Raw genomic sequence first — 16,619 nt, forward strand, 5'->3', positions numbered from 1 at the left:
TTTTGAGCGTGGCATGGTTGTTGGTGCCAGACGGGCTGGTCTGAGTATTTCACAATCTGCTCAGTTACTGGGATTTTCACGCACAACCATTTCTAGGGTTTACAAAGAATGGTGTGAAAAGGGAAAAACATCCAGTATGCGGCAGTCCTGTGGACAAAAATGCCTTGTGGATGCTAGAGGTCAGAGGAGAATGGGCCGACTGATTCAAGCTGATAGAAGAGCAACGTTGACTGAAATAACCACTCGTTACAACCGAGGTATGCAGCAAAGCATTTGTGAAGCCACAACACGCACAACCTTGAGGCGGATGGGCTACAACCGCAGAAGACCCCACCGGGTACACTCATCTCCACTACAAATAGGAAAAAGAGACTACAATTTGCACGAGCTCACCAAAATTGGACTGTCGAAGACTGGAAAAATGTTTCCTGGTCTGATGAGTCTCGATTTCTGTTGAGACATTCAAATGGTAGAGTCCGAATTTGGCGTAAACAGAATGAGAACATGTATCCATCCTCTGATGGCTACTTCCAGCAGGATAATGCACCATGTCACAAAGCTCAAATCATTTCAAATTGATTTCTTGAACATGACAATCAGTTCACTGTACTAAAATATCCCCCACAGTCACCAGATCTCAACTTAATAGAGCATCTTTGGGATGTGGTGGAACGGGAGCTTTGTGCCCTGGATGTGCATCCCTCAAATCTCCATCAACTGCAAGATGCTATCCTATCAATATGGGCCAACATTTCTAAAGAATGCTATCAGCACCTTGTTGAATCAATGCCACGTAGAATTAAGGCAGTTCTGAAGGCAAAAGGGGGTCCAACACCGTATTAGTATGGTGTTCCTAATAATTCTTTAGGTGAGTGTATAGTCATGGATTGGTGGTACAGTACATCCACCTAATTTGCAGAAACTGAAAGAAGCTATCCTGTCTGCAGGGGCCAATATTTTCCTAGTGAAATCTATGCCATGACAAATGGTTGTGGTTCTGAAGGCCAAAGGAGGTCCAACACACTACTGGGTGTCTCTGATAAAGTGCCAATTTAGTGTAAATATAGTAAAGCTGGCCATACACATGAGATTAATGCTGGCCATTCCCGCTGATTTCACAGGAGCAGATGACTATCTAATATGTATGAAGGTGTACTGACTTCCCTTGATGGCAAGGAAGGATCGGGCTTCCGGATAGCTGTCTGAAGTGCATGGCAAAGCTGTGTCAGACTGGCAGATAGTCTGCCAGATCATCTCTAACGAGTGTTCATAGTAGCGTTCGTAGTGTAATACTGCCACCGATTTCCCACATGAATGAGCAAATCCAGGGCAATCCATCAGGCAATTCAGATTTTTAAGCTGGCTTAAAAATCATTTACTGCCGGCAGATCGTGCTGTCTAATCACGATCTATGGCCAGCAAACAAGTAGTCAATATGGCCATGCATACTGTGGAGGAGAGCGCTGTATGTAATAACAGTGGTGTGCTCCGCTAACGAGCAGGCGATTGCCGGTAAGGAACCATTCTGTTGTGGAAATTTTATTAGGATGTGTGTGTGTTTTTATAGATTGTCATCTGTCTCCCTGTGTCGGATTTAACCGAAGAACGCTCTAGCAGAGGGTACTTGGGTTGAATCGGGACCAGTGGTAAAACCGTTAGTATGAAAACCTTCTCATGGGCTTGGAGACGTGTTCTCAGTGTGTAGGGGGGCGTTTGCCGGTTTGTGAGCACTAAGTGCAATGCACTGGGCTTCTTCCCTTCAAATGTCTATACACAGTAGAGAAGTGAAGTCTGCATAACGAGAGATACATATTATATGTATCTGCTGTGGCTTCGCTATCCCTTTCTGGATACATATCTGCTTTTAAGACATGCATATCTGCCTTGTCGGTATACTCATACCGTATACTGACAATAGCCGTAGCAATGTCTCGCAGACAATCTCAAACCTATGAGAACCAGTAGAATGATCTTCACTAGATACTGGTCACTTTGAGCAGTATTGAATGGGATCCATGCTGACAGTGATGGGGGATGGGCGGCCGCCTGGCTGATCAGACAATGGACATGACTCATCCTTCCTTATACAGGGATGGGGTGTGTGCATTGCACTGTCCAGCCACGTTGATGCCCTCCACTGTCCTTTGACAAGTACCTGAACAATCTCATCTTCCTGTGTCCTCACTTCCTGTATCCTTGTTACATGAAGTAAGTGGTCAGGTGATGGGCCAGCCCCTTTTCTATTGTTACTGTGACTAAATAAAAGGTGAGCAGACTGTGGAGGAGGGGCAGTTGCTCAGAAGAACTCAAGATGGTAGCACCTTTGTCTGACTGCGGTTGAGATTTTTACCTTTCCTTACACAAAGCCTGATGCGAGCGGATTTCTAATATTAATATTTCTACAATTCCCTCCCGTTAACAGTCTGTACATGATCATAGTTGTAGCTCTCAAATCCTATACCCATTTTCCTATAATGTCCACTTATGCCCCATAATATCATCCAAGGAATGCTGGGAGTTGTAGTTCTCTCCTGTTATATCTCTCTCTCTCCATATAATGGACACTGATGCCCCATAATAAAAGTTGGATATAAGAGGAGAGAACTGCAACTCCCAGCATGTCCCTTCTCCATGCAATGGCCACTGATGCCCCATAACAGTCTGGACATGCTGGGAGTTGTACTTCTGTCCCCTAATACCCCTTTACCTAAAATGTCCACTGATATCCCATAATAATAGTATGGACATGCTGGGAGTTGTAGTTCTGTCCTCATTTCCCTCTCCATGTAATGCCGCTGATGCCCCATAACAGCTGGGAGTTGTTTTGTCCTCTTATACCCCCTCCCTATTATGTCCATTGATGTTCCATAATAACAGTCTGGACATGCTGTGAGTTGTAGTTCTCTTCTCTTATAGCCTTTCTCGTATGATGTCTACTGATGCTCCATAACAACAATCTGGTAATGCTGGGAGTTGTAGTTCTGCCCCTCTCCCTTTAATATCCACTGATGCCCCATAATAACAGTCTGGACATGCTGGGAGATGTAGTTCTATCCTCTTACATCCCTCTTCCTATAATGTCCACTGATGCTCCATAATAATGGTGTGGACATGTTGGGAACTGTAGTTCTCTTCTTTTATACCCCTTTCCCTATATTGTCCACTGATGACCCATAAAAACAGGCCCTTCACAGAGGTTGTACTTACCGTGCTCCCGTGACCTGCATCGCTTCTCATACCAGCACAGCAACCGCTGCATCTCCTCGTCGCTTGGATGCTAGGAAGGCTCGTTTCCATCGCGGCCTGCTATTGGCTACCCCCCGACGCCGCATGTTTTCATCTGTGCGACGGGAAGATGCAGTGGCGGCCGTGCCAGTATGAGAAGCGACGCAGGTGCCAGGAAGCGAGGTAAGTACGACCTCTGTGAGGGGCATGGGCATATGGAGGGGGATTATAGAACTTGGATAACCCCTTTAAATATGCGGATAATTATATTCCTCTCCATTTTTTTTTTTTTTAAAAGCCCACACATCCAGACTCTTTATCTCCAGCAGCGCCTGACAAGAGTTCATTTTTCTAGCATCTTCAGCGAATGCCATTGTATGACATCCATCTGAAGCAGCTGTTTAACGTATACTTCATGTGACAAAACGTCATAGGACAAAAAATGTGATGTGAACACAGCTTCACACGCTTGATTAATAACGACTATCACTAGAGAAGAAGATCTGATAGATTTCGGACAGATTAAGAAGGTTTCTGTAGGAACAGACACTTTCTCTCACTGACTGTCACTACAAACCATTGTCTGAGTTATATTTGTATATATTTGAGTGGGGAGGGTCATTTATCTTGGTTATTTATTATTATTTAGTCTTTTACAGTTTCACGTGGTGGAAATCAAATTTCTTTGTACTATTAGTAACAAGGAGATTTCTTCCCAAAAATAGCAAAAATTGTATCCACACAAAACCCAGCCCCTTCATCCTATACTTCCTGCCTTACATGCATGATAGGGGAGAGGAAGAGGGAGTAGTAGATATGGCTACAGACTGAGAGAACAATGCACTGCATTTGTGGAATCTGGTGAAACAAGAGCAAATAAAGACATAAATCCAGACACAGACGAGTGAGTTCAATGCAAGAAACTCGCTACGTGTGGCAGCAAGAGTTCCTGTTCTTACCTCTGCTCTTCTGACAGGATCACACAACATTAGCCCTTATGCACACGACCGTTTTTGTGGTCCGCATCCGAGCCGCATTTTTTGCGGCTCGGGTGCAGACCCATTCACTTCAAAGGGGCCGCAAAAGATGCGGACAGCACTCCGTGTGCTGTCCGCATCCGTTGCACCGTTCCGTGGCCCCGCAAAAAAAATATAGCGTGTCCTATTCTTGTCCGTTTTGCGGACAAGAATAGGCATTTCTACAATGGGCCGCCCGTTCTGCAAATTGCATAAGGCACAAGGGCGGCTTCCGTTTTTTGCGGACCGCAAAAAACGGCACGGTCCTGTGCATGAGGCCTTATAATGATTTATAAGGCTGTGTGTCTCTGCGAGACTTGGAATCGATTGAATCTACAGCATTATGTCAGTGTAAGGGCTCATGCACACAAATGTATTTTCTTTCTGCTTCCGTTCCGTTTTTTTTGCGGACCGTATATATGGAACCATTCACTTCAATGGGTCCGCAAAAACAATGGAAGGTACTTCGTGTGCATTCCGTTTCCGTATTTCCGTTCTGCAAAAAAGTTGTGCATGTCCTATTATTGTCTGCAAATCACGGTCTGAGGCCCCATTCAAGTCAATGGGTCCACAAAAAATACGGAACGCACACGGAACACATCCGTATGTCATCCGTATTTCATCCGTATTTTGATGATCCATACTGTAGAAATGCTATGCCCAGCCTATATTGCTCATGTGTTTGGTGATTAATAAGTTACTGTTTCCGTTTCCGATCTGCAAAAAACGGATCGCATACAGAAACCATATGGTTATGTTTTGTAGAATAACGGAACGGTATAGGACTTAAATCAGAGGAAAAAAAACTCCGATACGGAACAATGGATCCGTGAAAAACGGACCGCAAAACAACAACGGTCGTGTGCATGAGCCCTAATTCAGTAGATTCCTGGTCTCACAGAAAGCAAGTTTCTCGCATTGAACTCACTGGTCTGTGTCTGGCTTAGGCCTCATGCACATGAATGTATTTTCTTACCGTATCTGTTCCGTTTTTTGGCGGACCGTATAGGGAACCATTCATTTCAATGGATCCGCAAAAAAACCAGAAATGACTCCGTGTGCATTCCGTTTTTCGTATTTCCGTATTTACGTTCCGCAAAAAAATAGAACATGTCCTATTATTGTCCGCATTACGGACAAGAATAGTACTGTTCAATTAGGGGCCAGCTGTTCCGATCCGCAAAATACGGATTACACACGGACGTCATCCATATTCTTTGCGGATCTGTTTTTTGCGGGCCGCAAAATACATACGGTCGTGTGAATGAGGCCTTAAGGAGATTATCAGTATGTTACTTTTTTTTTTTTTTTTTTGGGGGGATTCAGGCTTTAGTTCCCCTTTAATCGCATCCTCCGGCGCAGGGAGTATCACAGACTGGCGTCTTCTAATCTCATATTCATATTAGAGAATCCTATACTACATCTTTCATGGAATTATTTGGAAATTGCTATGATCAGGGGCTAATTCCAGGAGGGGACAAGACCATCTGATGAATGCAAAAAACACTCACCTATGTCTTTACTTTGTAGATAAATATGTTTTAAATAGAAGTTATTATTACAAAATACAGTCACATAATCCTAGGTAAATTCTACCATTCACTAAATACTATTCTGTTCCTATCAAGATTATACCATTAGTCAGACCTGATTAGAGACATGGATTAAGCATTCCCTGTGCTATATGTAGCGCCATAGTGACAGTGCAACATTTCCATTATTAGGGTGGATACACACATGCAGTAATTTGAGTTAAGCTAAGCACAAGAATGGATAGAGAACACAGATGTATCAGTCTTTCCTTAAAGGGTTTCTGTCACCCCAATTTTCGCGGACCTCACGGCAGAGCTGTCATACTGTTGTGCCAATTCTACTAATCAGCTATTATACTAAAGGGTGTATTAGACTGGCAGATCATTGCTAATAGCGTTCATAGAAACACTTGTTTGCGATGATCTGGCAGTGTAATACTGCCACCGATTACCTGATGAACAAGCAAACGCTCATTCATCGGGCAATCCCAACCTTTCAACAGGTTTAAAAATCATTGTTTGCCAGCGGCAGATCGTGGTGTCTAATCATGCCAGCAAACAATAGGGACAAGCAATGGCATGTGATCGCTTCATGTATTAACAGCGGTCTCCTCCGCTAACACTTCCTACACGACAATTGCCTGCATAATCTGCCTGTCTAATACAGGCTTAAAGGGGTTGTCACTTCAACAAGTGTACAGAGAGTTAATACAAGACACTTACTAATGTATTATTATCCATATTGCTTCCTTTGCTGGCTAGATTCAATTTTCCATCGCATTATACACTGCTCGTATCCATGGTTACGACCACCCTGCAATCCAGCAGCGCTGGCCGTGCTTGCATGCTATAGGAAAAGGTGCCAGCCTCTCTGGTGGCCGGGACTGTGGGAGCTCACACAGGCTGGTGCTTTTTTCTATAGTGTGCAAGCACGACCAACACTGCTGGATTACAGGGTGGTCATAAACATGGAAACGAGCAGTGTAAAATGTGATGGAAAAATGAATCTAGCCGGCGATAAATGCTACAGGTGAAACTCGAAAAATTAGAATATCGTGCAAAAGTCCATTTATTTCAGTAATGCAAATTAAAAGGAATTGCATTAATGCAGCTTAAAATTAGAATTTTGTGAAAAGGTTCAATATTCTAGGCTCAAAGTGTCACACTCTAGTCAGCTAATTAATCCATACCTCCTGAGCAAAGGGGACCTCAAAATTGTGACTTTGGGGTTTCATAAGCTGTAAGCCGTAATTATCCAAATTATAACAAATAAAGGCTTGAAATATCTCGCTTTGCATGTAATGAGTCTATCTCATATGTTAGTTTCACCTTTTAAGTTGCATTACTGAAATCAATGAACTTTGCACGATATTCCAATTTTTCGAGTTTCACCTGTATTTGCTGGAGACACAACACCTTTAACAGAAAACATCTTTCCCTCACAGCAGCAGTAAAATAAGAATGGGATCCCTGAGTTTTATCTCTCTGTGTTAACTTTTACAGAGAGACAATATTTTGTATTTAGCTTTCAATGGTATAAAAAAAGAAAAAAAGACAAAAATTCGTAATTATTTTTTTTTTCTATGGACATACAGTTAAAAAAAATTCCTCTTATTACAATAAGCAAGGTGATCTAAGGAAGACTGATACATACATAACAATGGTATCGGACAGACCATTGATTAAGTGATATTTATTATATCATATGTAGTTGAATCTGCTTCGATAAATAAATGTTTTTGAAATGAGAAACCCAATCTATGTTCTGGCTGACAGAAATAGTTCATACTGATCCTGCAAAAAACTACATCTTGGGAAAGTTGTAAATATCTTATTACGAGGCAACTACCGTAATCAAATTAATGGATGACACTGTCGACTTCTCCCGGGCAGAAACAACTCTTTTCGGTACCTAATAGGACAGATAAGACTTGTCATATAAAACAATCCCTTTAAACCAGCAGGTGGAGAGCTCCCTCTGTACTGTAAGCTGTTATAGCCATCCTGCTGAATTGGATGAGGCAGCAGAAGGAAAGCCTTGTCTGTCAGCTATTCTTCTCCAATCATTATCCTTCGAGACTGCTCTGGGAGAAGCTGATTAGAGGAGAGCCACCAGCATGCACTATTCTGACAGCTTTATGGATGGGCTATGCACAAAGTGACTGTAGGTGCCTTGCACTGTCCACAACTGTCTGCACAGAAATGCAAACACTAGAAAAATTAGCAAAATTAATCGGTCCAGTCTGTTAAATTGCTATCAGGGCAGTAACAGCTCCTTTCTAGAAAGTCCATTTGGTCCTTCAAAACTATTAAACAAGTGCAAAATACAAACCTGTGTGCAAAACTATTGACCCGCCAACAACAAATGATCTTATGGAGGTGCATTTTGCATAGAGAATGCTTATAGGAACCATACCTGGAGTGACAAGTCGCAGTGATCTCTCCCAGCAGTCACCATCTGTCTCTATATCACCTGTTTACACTTCCTCCCCTATACAAGCTCCTTCTCGGTCTAGACCAGGCCCCTTGTGAGGGTGTCACACCCATAACACACCTACAATTTCATTTTCTCTTGCAAAACAGTTTGTAAACACAGCTGGCCTCGTGCACTTTATCAGGATCGTTGATAAAGTAGACTGTTCACTAGAGTATAATTAGGTCTCTGCCTAGCAAACAAGCAGCCTGTCACCTGATGTGATCTGCTAACCGTACCATTAGTAGAAGTGCTTATGCTCAGCATGTTTCCCCAACGTGAAATAGCATGGCTGTTCTAAAAATAATTGTATGAATTATACCGATTACAGGATTTAGTAACAAATACACACAAGTGCACACACGCACATTGGATTTATAATACCAATGCAAAAATGCTGCCTGAAGAAGAATAAAAGTCGTGTAAATAGGGGCATGCGTGGGTTTTTATTCACTAGCATGACCTGCTGCAGATTCTTCCTGCCACTGTTATGCCATAGGTCTGTGATGGCTAACCTCTGGAACTCCAGCTGTGGTAAAACTATGACTCCCAAGATGCCCCCTGTTCTTAGAACTCCATAGAAATGAATGGAGCATGCTGGGAGTCGTAGTTTCACCACAGCTGGAGTACCGAAGGTAATAGCCATCACTGCCATAGGTCAAATTCATATGAAACGTGCATTGTAACACATGCAGATATATTCTCCGATTTCAGATCAGTTTTCTTTGGATAAAATAGGTTGCTTGGGAACATGGCTTCAAATGGATTGTGCACCTTTGGAGAAGGAAGGGGGGGGGGGTTGGCAACTCCCCCTTCCTATTGGGCAGACCTGTGAAGGGAAGCATACTTACCTTCATTCCAACAATAGCTTCCAATTCCTTCTCTTCCCGGCCTCGCCTGCTCCGCTGTGCTCCCAGGATATAAACGTCCATTTCGATTTTACTGCAGCCGATTGCTGTCCGCAGTGATGAGGTGCCCTTGCTTCATGTGAAATGGTCATGTGATGCAAGGGAAACAGTTCACCGCTGCAGCCATGCAAATTTACATCCTGTGAGCACAGCGGAGCGCTGAGGTCAGGAAGAGATGGAGCGGGTAGCATGCCTTTTTTTTTTTACAGGTTTGCCCAAAAAGGTGGGGTGGGTTTGCCAACCCCCCCCCCCCAAAGGTGCACAACCTCTTTAAAGAGGACCTTTCATGGGTCCAAACATTATGAAATAAGTAGGAGGTTGTGTAGGGCATAATTCATGGATGTAATATTGCTCTCCGCTGTGATTGGACAGCGCTACAGCCTGGAAGAAGGAGACGCCTATTGAGAAACAGGGCAGTCTTCTCCTCCCTGTACCGATGCTATTCAATAGCATATCAGGCGGGAAAAGTGAATAGGGGCCACAGCGGGGGAACGGAGCGCCAGACAGACACACTAGAAAGCGATATTACATCCATGAATTATGGCCTACACAACCCCCTACTTATTTATGTCTGGACCCATGAAAGGTCCTCTTTAAAGTTTTCAGCAAATAGATTATAAGAAATAAAAGGCAACAATGCAGCATCTATTAGGCGATGTGGTGACTCAGGTGGTACTCTTTCTTGACTGAATTTTTAAAGGTACATAATTCATCTTTGCACTTCTGATCTCTAATTTTGGTATGGAACGGAGGGGGCATTTTAATGTATCCATACACATTAGTTGTGAAAACAGACGATTTCAACAAAACAATGGTTTGTTAGGAGAAATTCAACAATGAGCACTCTTTTTAGTCAATTAATGATAGACCATAGTCCTCTGAAAGGAAGTTGGTGCTATTTGAAATTTTCGTCCGAAAGTTGGACAATAGATCCGTCATTCAGACAAAGATTGTTCGTAGATAAAAGATCATTTTTTTGAAAGAATGTTTCCAGAGAGATTGTTCATTCTTCATCCGGTGTCATTGAAATGTGTGGTCAGTTTGAATGACCAAAACAGCCAATATGAACTAAAATGTTTATTGCTGTGTCATCGAAACCATGATTCACGAGATGATTGTTCAATGGTTGTTCAAGCATCAACCTAGTTCTGTCTTATGTGTATGGCCACCTTTACTTTTTCCTTCAGCCAGCAAATATATTAGTTGCATCTATGATAACATGGACTGAACAGAACAGAATACATGCAGCAGCAGCGCTGGTAATGGCTAATGTTTAAGGAAATACTATGGTCACCATCCAAAACCACTACCAGTCTTTATTAACCACTTTGGTAGGTAGAAAGCTAAGGCTACCCCTAGATCCTTCACCAGAGCCGGCCTTAAGGGCAGTTTGACTTAGCTGATAAGGAACCATTCATTATACATCTGCAGTGTAAGGAGGAAAACAGATGCAAGCTTGCTAGAAGCACACCCAAAATGATCAGGGTTAAAAGAATAGTAGACAATCAGGGTCCCAAACATCAGATAAGGGGTTAATCCAGAGACTTTCCACGGCCAGAATACCAGGATAATCAGTAGAAGACAATTCAACAGATGAGGGATTAATCAAGAAAACAAGCAATGGTCAGTACACAGAAGGTTAACCAGAAGGCCAAAAATCAGGTACAAAGCACCAAAGTACAGAGTCAGGACACATATTCATAATCCCCAGCAGCTGTTTATGACTGAATACCAAACTTAACCCTTTCCGTACCTGCCCACATTTCACCTTAAATCCCAGGCTGATTTTTGCTAATCTGACATGTCACTTTATGTGGTAATAACTTTGTTTGGAACGCTTTTACTTATCCAAGCCATTCTGAGATTGTTTTCTCGTGACACATTGTGCTTCATGACAGTGGTAAATCTGAGTCAATATATTTCACCTTTATTTATAAAATAATCCCAAATTTACCAAAAATTAGTAAAAATTCAAATTAGAATTTCTCTACTTTTAAGACAGATAGTAATACTTCATAAAATGGTTCATCAATCAACATTCCCCATATGTCTGCTTTATGTTGGCATAATTTTGTAAATGTCATTTTATTTTTTTAGGACGTTAGAAGGCTTAGAAGTTTAGAAGCTATTTTTCAAATTTTCAACAAAATTTCCAAAACCATTTTTTTAAGCACCAATTCAGTTTTAAAGTGATTTTGAGGGGCTTACATAATGGAAACCACACATAAATGACCCCATTTTAGAAACTACACCCTTCAAATGATTCAAAACTGATGTTACAAACTTTGTTTACCCTTGAGGTATTAACGGAAAATGGAGGTGAAATTTCAAAATGTAACTTTTTTGGTAGATTTTTTTATGCTTAATTTTTTTCTTGCAACACAGCAAGGGTTAACAGCAAAATATTCTCAGTGTGGTATGGGTCCCACTGCTAACCTACCTATAGTGTGTGAACACAGTCCCATAGGTACTGAGGTACAACTCCCACATACCTCTATAGTAAGATCACTAATACAATGGGAGGGTAGGAGGAGGCTGTGAGCCCCACCTATAACAGGCCATGTAACACAGGCTACCAGGTGCACAGAATGTTACCAACGATAAAGTATGGCACATTCCATATACAGTACAGACCAAAAGTTTGGACACACCTTCTCATTCAAAGAGTTTTTATTTTCATGACAATGAAAATTGTAGATTCACACTGAAGGCATCAAAACTATGAATTAACACATGTCGAATTATATACATAACAAACAAGTGTGAAACAACTGAAAATATGTCATATTCTAGGTTCTTCAAAGTAGCCACCTTTTGCTTTGATTACTGCTTTGCACACTCTTGGCATTCTCTTGATGAGCTTCAAGAGGTAGTCCCCTGAAATGGTTTTCACTTCACAGGTGTGCCCTATCAGGTTTAATAAGTGGGATTTCTTGCCTTATAAATGGGGTTGGGACCATCAGTGGCATTGAGGAGAAGTCAGGTGGATACACAGCTGATAGTCCTACTGAATAGACTGTTAGAATTTGTATTATGGCAAGAAAAAAGCAGCTAAGTAAAGAAAAACGAGTGGCCATCATTACTTTAAGAAATGAAGGTCAGTCAGTCAGCCGAAAAATTGGGAAAACTTTGAAAGTAAGGGCTATTTGACCATGAAGGAGAGTGATGGGGTGCTGCGCCAGATGACCTGGCCTCCACAGTCACCGGACCTGAACCCAATTGAGATGGTTTGGGGTGAGCTGGACCGCAGAGTGAAGGCAAAAGGGCCAACAAGTGCTAAGCATCTCTGGGAACTCCTTCAAGACTGTAATTCCACATGTGTTAATTCATAGTTTTGATGCCTTCATAGTCATGAAAATAAAGAAAACTCTTTGAATGAGAAGGTGTGTCCAAACTTTTGGTCTGTACTGTATATCAAGAAAAAAATCACAGAATGAAGTGGCCTAAATGGGAGGAAGTGCAATCCCTCCGCATGTGATTCGCTGTATTCTGACTGGAATATATTGGCCAAAGTCTCAGTTTTTAACATCAGCGTGAGGGTTTGGCCAGTATTGTCAGTAGCATATTATTGTGGTGCACCTTTTGCAGTGATTTATGAATTTTTATATTCTCATCCACACATTATTCCATCTTGTGTAGGATGTTTTTGTGGTGCATGTGGTCCGCTGCCGACATCCTCCATTGTATGCATTTTTCAATATATATTACTCTAATTTTGCAGTTTACAGAAATACCCCATATGTTGTGGTAAACTGCTCTATGGTCACGTGGCAATGGTCAGAAGGAAAGGAGCGCCATATGGATTTTGGAGGCAGATTTCGCTAGAATGGTTTTTATGCACCATTTTGTACATAAAGTGACCCTGACGTACCCCTACAGTGGAAACCCTCAAAAGTAACCCCATTTTGGAAACTACACCCCTTAACCCCTTAAGGACTCAGCCCTATTTCACCTTAAGGACTTGGCCATTTTTTGCAAATCTGACCAGTGTCACTTTAAGTGCTGATAACTTTAAAACGCTTTGACTTACCCAGGCCGTTCTGAGATAGTTTTTTCGTCACATATTGTACTTCATGACATGACACTGCTAAAATTGGGTCAAAAAAGTAATTTTTTTTGCACAAAAAAATACCAAATTTACCAAAAATTTGTAAAAATTAGCAAATTTCAAAGTTTCAGTTTCTCTACTTCTGTAATACATAGTAATACCCCCAAAAATGTTGATGACTTTACATTCCCCATATGTCTACTTCATGTTTGTATCATTTTGGGAATGTCATTTTATTTTTTGGGGATGTTACATAGCTTAGAAGTTCAGAAGCAAATTTTGTAATTTTTCCGAAATTTTCCAAATCCCACTTTCTATGGACCAGTTCAGGTCTGAAGTCACTTTGTGAGGCTTACGTAATAGAAACCACCCAAAAATGACCCCATTTTAGAAACTACACCCCTCAAGGTATTCAAAACTGATTTTACAAACTTTGTTAACCCTTTAGGTTTTCTACAAGACTTCATGGCAAATGGACATAAAATTTAAGAATTTCGATTTTTTGGAAAGATTTCCAATATAATCCATTTTTTCCAGGAACAAAGCAAGGGTTAACTGCCAAACAAAACTCAATATGGGTTGCCCTGATTCTGTTGTTTGCAGAAACACCCCATTTGTGGTCGTAAACTACTGTTTGGCCAAACCGTAGGACATAGAAGGAGGGGAACGCCATATGGTTTTTGCAAGGCAGATTTTGCAGGACTGGTTTTGTTTATACCATGTCCCATTTCTAGCCCCTCGTTGCACCCCTAGAATAGAAATTCCATAAAAGTGACTCCATCTAAGAAAGTACACCCCTCAAGGTATTCAAAACTGGGTTTACAAACTTTGTTAACCCGAGTTAATGTCAGATGGAGAAACAATTTTGGAATTTCTATTTTTTGGAAAATTTTCCATTTTAACCCTTACTTTATTACTGGAAAAAATGGGTTAACAGCCAAAAAAAAATCTAAATGGGTTGCCCTGATTCTGTAGTTTGCAAAAACACCCCATATGTGGTCCTAAACTACTGTTTGGCCAAACGGGAGGACATAGAAGGAGGGGAACGCCATATGGTTTTATGAAGGCAGATTTTGCTGGATTGGTTTATTTACACCATGTACATTTTCAAGCCCCCTGATGCACCCCTAGAGTAGAAACTCCATAAAAGTGACCCCATCTAGGAAACTACGGGATAAGGTGGTTGATGTTTTGGGACTATTTTAGGGTAAATATGATTTTTGGTTGCTCTATATTAAACTTTTTTGAGGCAAGGTAACAAAAGATTTAAATTCTAAAATAGTTTCTACATTCGCTATTTAGTTTTGTGGAACACCTAAAGGGTTAACAAAGTTTGTAAAGTAACTTTTGAATACCTTGAGGGGTGTAGTTTCTTAGATGGGGTCACTTTATTGGAGTTTCTAGTCTAGGCTACATCAGGGGGGCTTCTAATGGGACATGGTGTAAATAAACCAGTCCATCAAAATCTGCCCTCCAGAAACCATATGGCGTTCCCTTCGTTCTATGCCCTGCCGTGTGGCTATATAGCCATTTACGACCACATATGGGGTGTTTCTGCAAACTACAGAATCAGGGCAATAAATATTTAGTTTTGTTTGGCTGTTAACCCTTGCTTTATTACCGGAAAAAAAGGATTCAAATGGAAGTTTTGGCACCGTTTTTATTTTATATTTTTACCGCTGTTCATCCGAGGGGTTTGGTCAAATGTTATTTTTATAGGGCAGATTCTTACGGACGCGGCGATACCTAATATGTTTACATTTTAAAATTTATTTAGATTTTACACTATATTATCATTTTAGGAACCAAAAAAAATTATTTTAGTATCTCCATAGCCTGGGAGCTACAGTTTTTTTTTTTGTTGGGAGAATATCTAATGTAGGGGCTCATTTTTTGCGGGATGAGATGGCGGTTTTATTGGCACTAATTGGGGGTGCATATGACATTTTGATCGCTCGATATTACACTTTTTGTGATGTTAGGTGACCAAAAATGGCTTTTTTTTTTACACCTTTTTTTTTTTTTTTACGCTGTTCATCCGGGGGGTGGGGGGGTGGTTGGGTTAAATGTTATTTTTATAGGGAAGATTTTTACGGACTCGGCGATGCCCAATATGTATGGCTCTCAGACTTTGGAGACACTAAGCAGGCATCCTCAAACTGCGCCCCTCCAGATGTAAAACTACAATTCCCACCCTGCCCTGCTGATAGCTGTAGGTTGTCTGGGCATGCTGGGAGTTATAGTTTTACAACATCTGGAGGGCCGCAGTTTGAGGATGCCTGCACTAAAACTAATATTTTTTTAAAAAATTTGTTTCCGTGTCTCCAAAGTCTGAGAGCCATTGTTTTTTATGTTCTCTAGGGGACTGTTGGGGATTATAAAAATGTTGTACTCCATGGAAGTGTGATACTCCCTGAAGCAATCAATAACTCAGAGGCCCGGATGATCGGGGTAAGTGTCACATTGAGTGGTGGTGTCCTTCCGTATCCCCCTCTTGTGACACACTCTGCACTTTTTTAGGGTTGATCCCTTCTTTCCAGTATGGGGGACCACACCTGGAAAATGTTGGCCAGGGACGATCCGGGCGCATCCAGTTCCCGAGGTACTCCGGCCTGCTCTTTCCTGGTCTGAAAAGATCAGGTCCTTGAGGACTGCCTCATAGAATTGGAGGAATGTCCCTGTGTTGCCAGCGCTTCGGGATAGTACAAAAGCGTTGTACAAGGCAACCTGTACCAAGTAGACCGCAACTTTTTTGTACCATGCCCGGGTTTTGCGCATGGCATTATATGGCTTGAGGACTTGATCAGAGAGATCAACTCCTCCCATATACCGATTGTAGTCGACGATACAATCGGGCTTGAGGACTGTTGCCGCGGTACCTCGCACAGGGACAGGGGTGATGCCGTTACCATGAATTGTGGACAGTACAAGGACATCCCTCTTGTCCTTATACCTGACCAGCAACAGGTTTCCACTGATAAGGGCACGGGTCTCACCCCTGGGGATAGGTACCTGGAGGGGGTAGGTAGGGAGGCCGCGTTAATTTTTCCGCACGATTCCACAAGCGAACGTGGATCTGGCGGTAAGGGACCTGAACAAGGGAATGCTAGTATAAAAGTTATCCACATAGAAGTGGTAACCCTTATCTAGCAGTGGGTACATAAGGTCCCACACGAGTTTCCCGCTAACACCCAGAGTGGGGGGACATTCTGGGGGTTCAATACGTGAATCTCGCCCCTCGTACACACAAAATTTGTAAGTGTACCCTGAGGTACTCTCACAATCTTTGTACATTTTCACGCCATACCTCACCCGCTTAGAGGGAATGTATTGGCGGAAACTGAGTCTCCCCTTGAACGCAACGAGAGACTCATCAACCGCGACCTCCCTTCCAGGTACGTAGGCCTGCGCAAATTT

The 16,619-nt window shown here is 41.9% G+C and overlaps 1 protein-coding gene across 1 annotated transcript in view; it reads right to left on the reverse strand.

Annotated features, from left to right (window-relative positions):
* The window catches only part of RHOBTB1 (Rho related BTB domain containing 1), a 129,572-nt gene extending 121,309 nt beyond the window's left edge, over nucleotides 1-8,263 (reverse strand). The window contains exon 1 of the mRNA XM_040439092.1: nucleotides 8,190-8,263. The gene's annotated coding sequence lies outside the window, so the exon portion shown is untranslated. The remainder of the gene's footprint in view (nucleotides 1-8,189) is intronic.
* Nucleotides 8,264-16,619: the final 8,356 nt, after the last annotated feature.

This window comes from Bufo bufo, chromosome 6, assembly GCF_905171765.1.
Source record: "Bufo bufo chromosome 6, aBufBuf1.1, whole genome shotgun sequence".
NCBI lineage: Eukaryota > Metazoa > Chordata > Amphibia > Anura > Bufonidae > Bufo > Bufo bufo.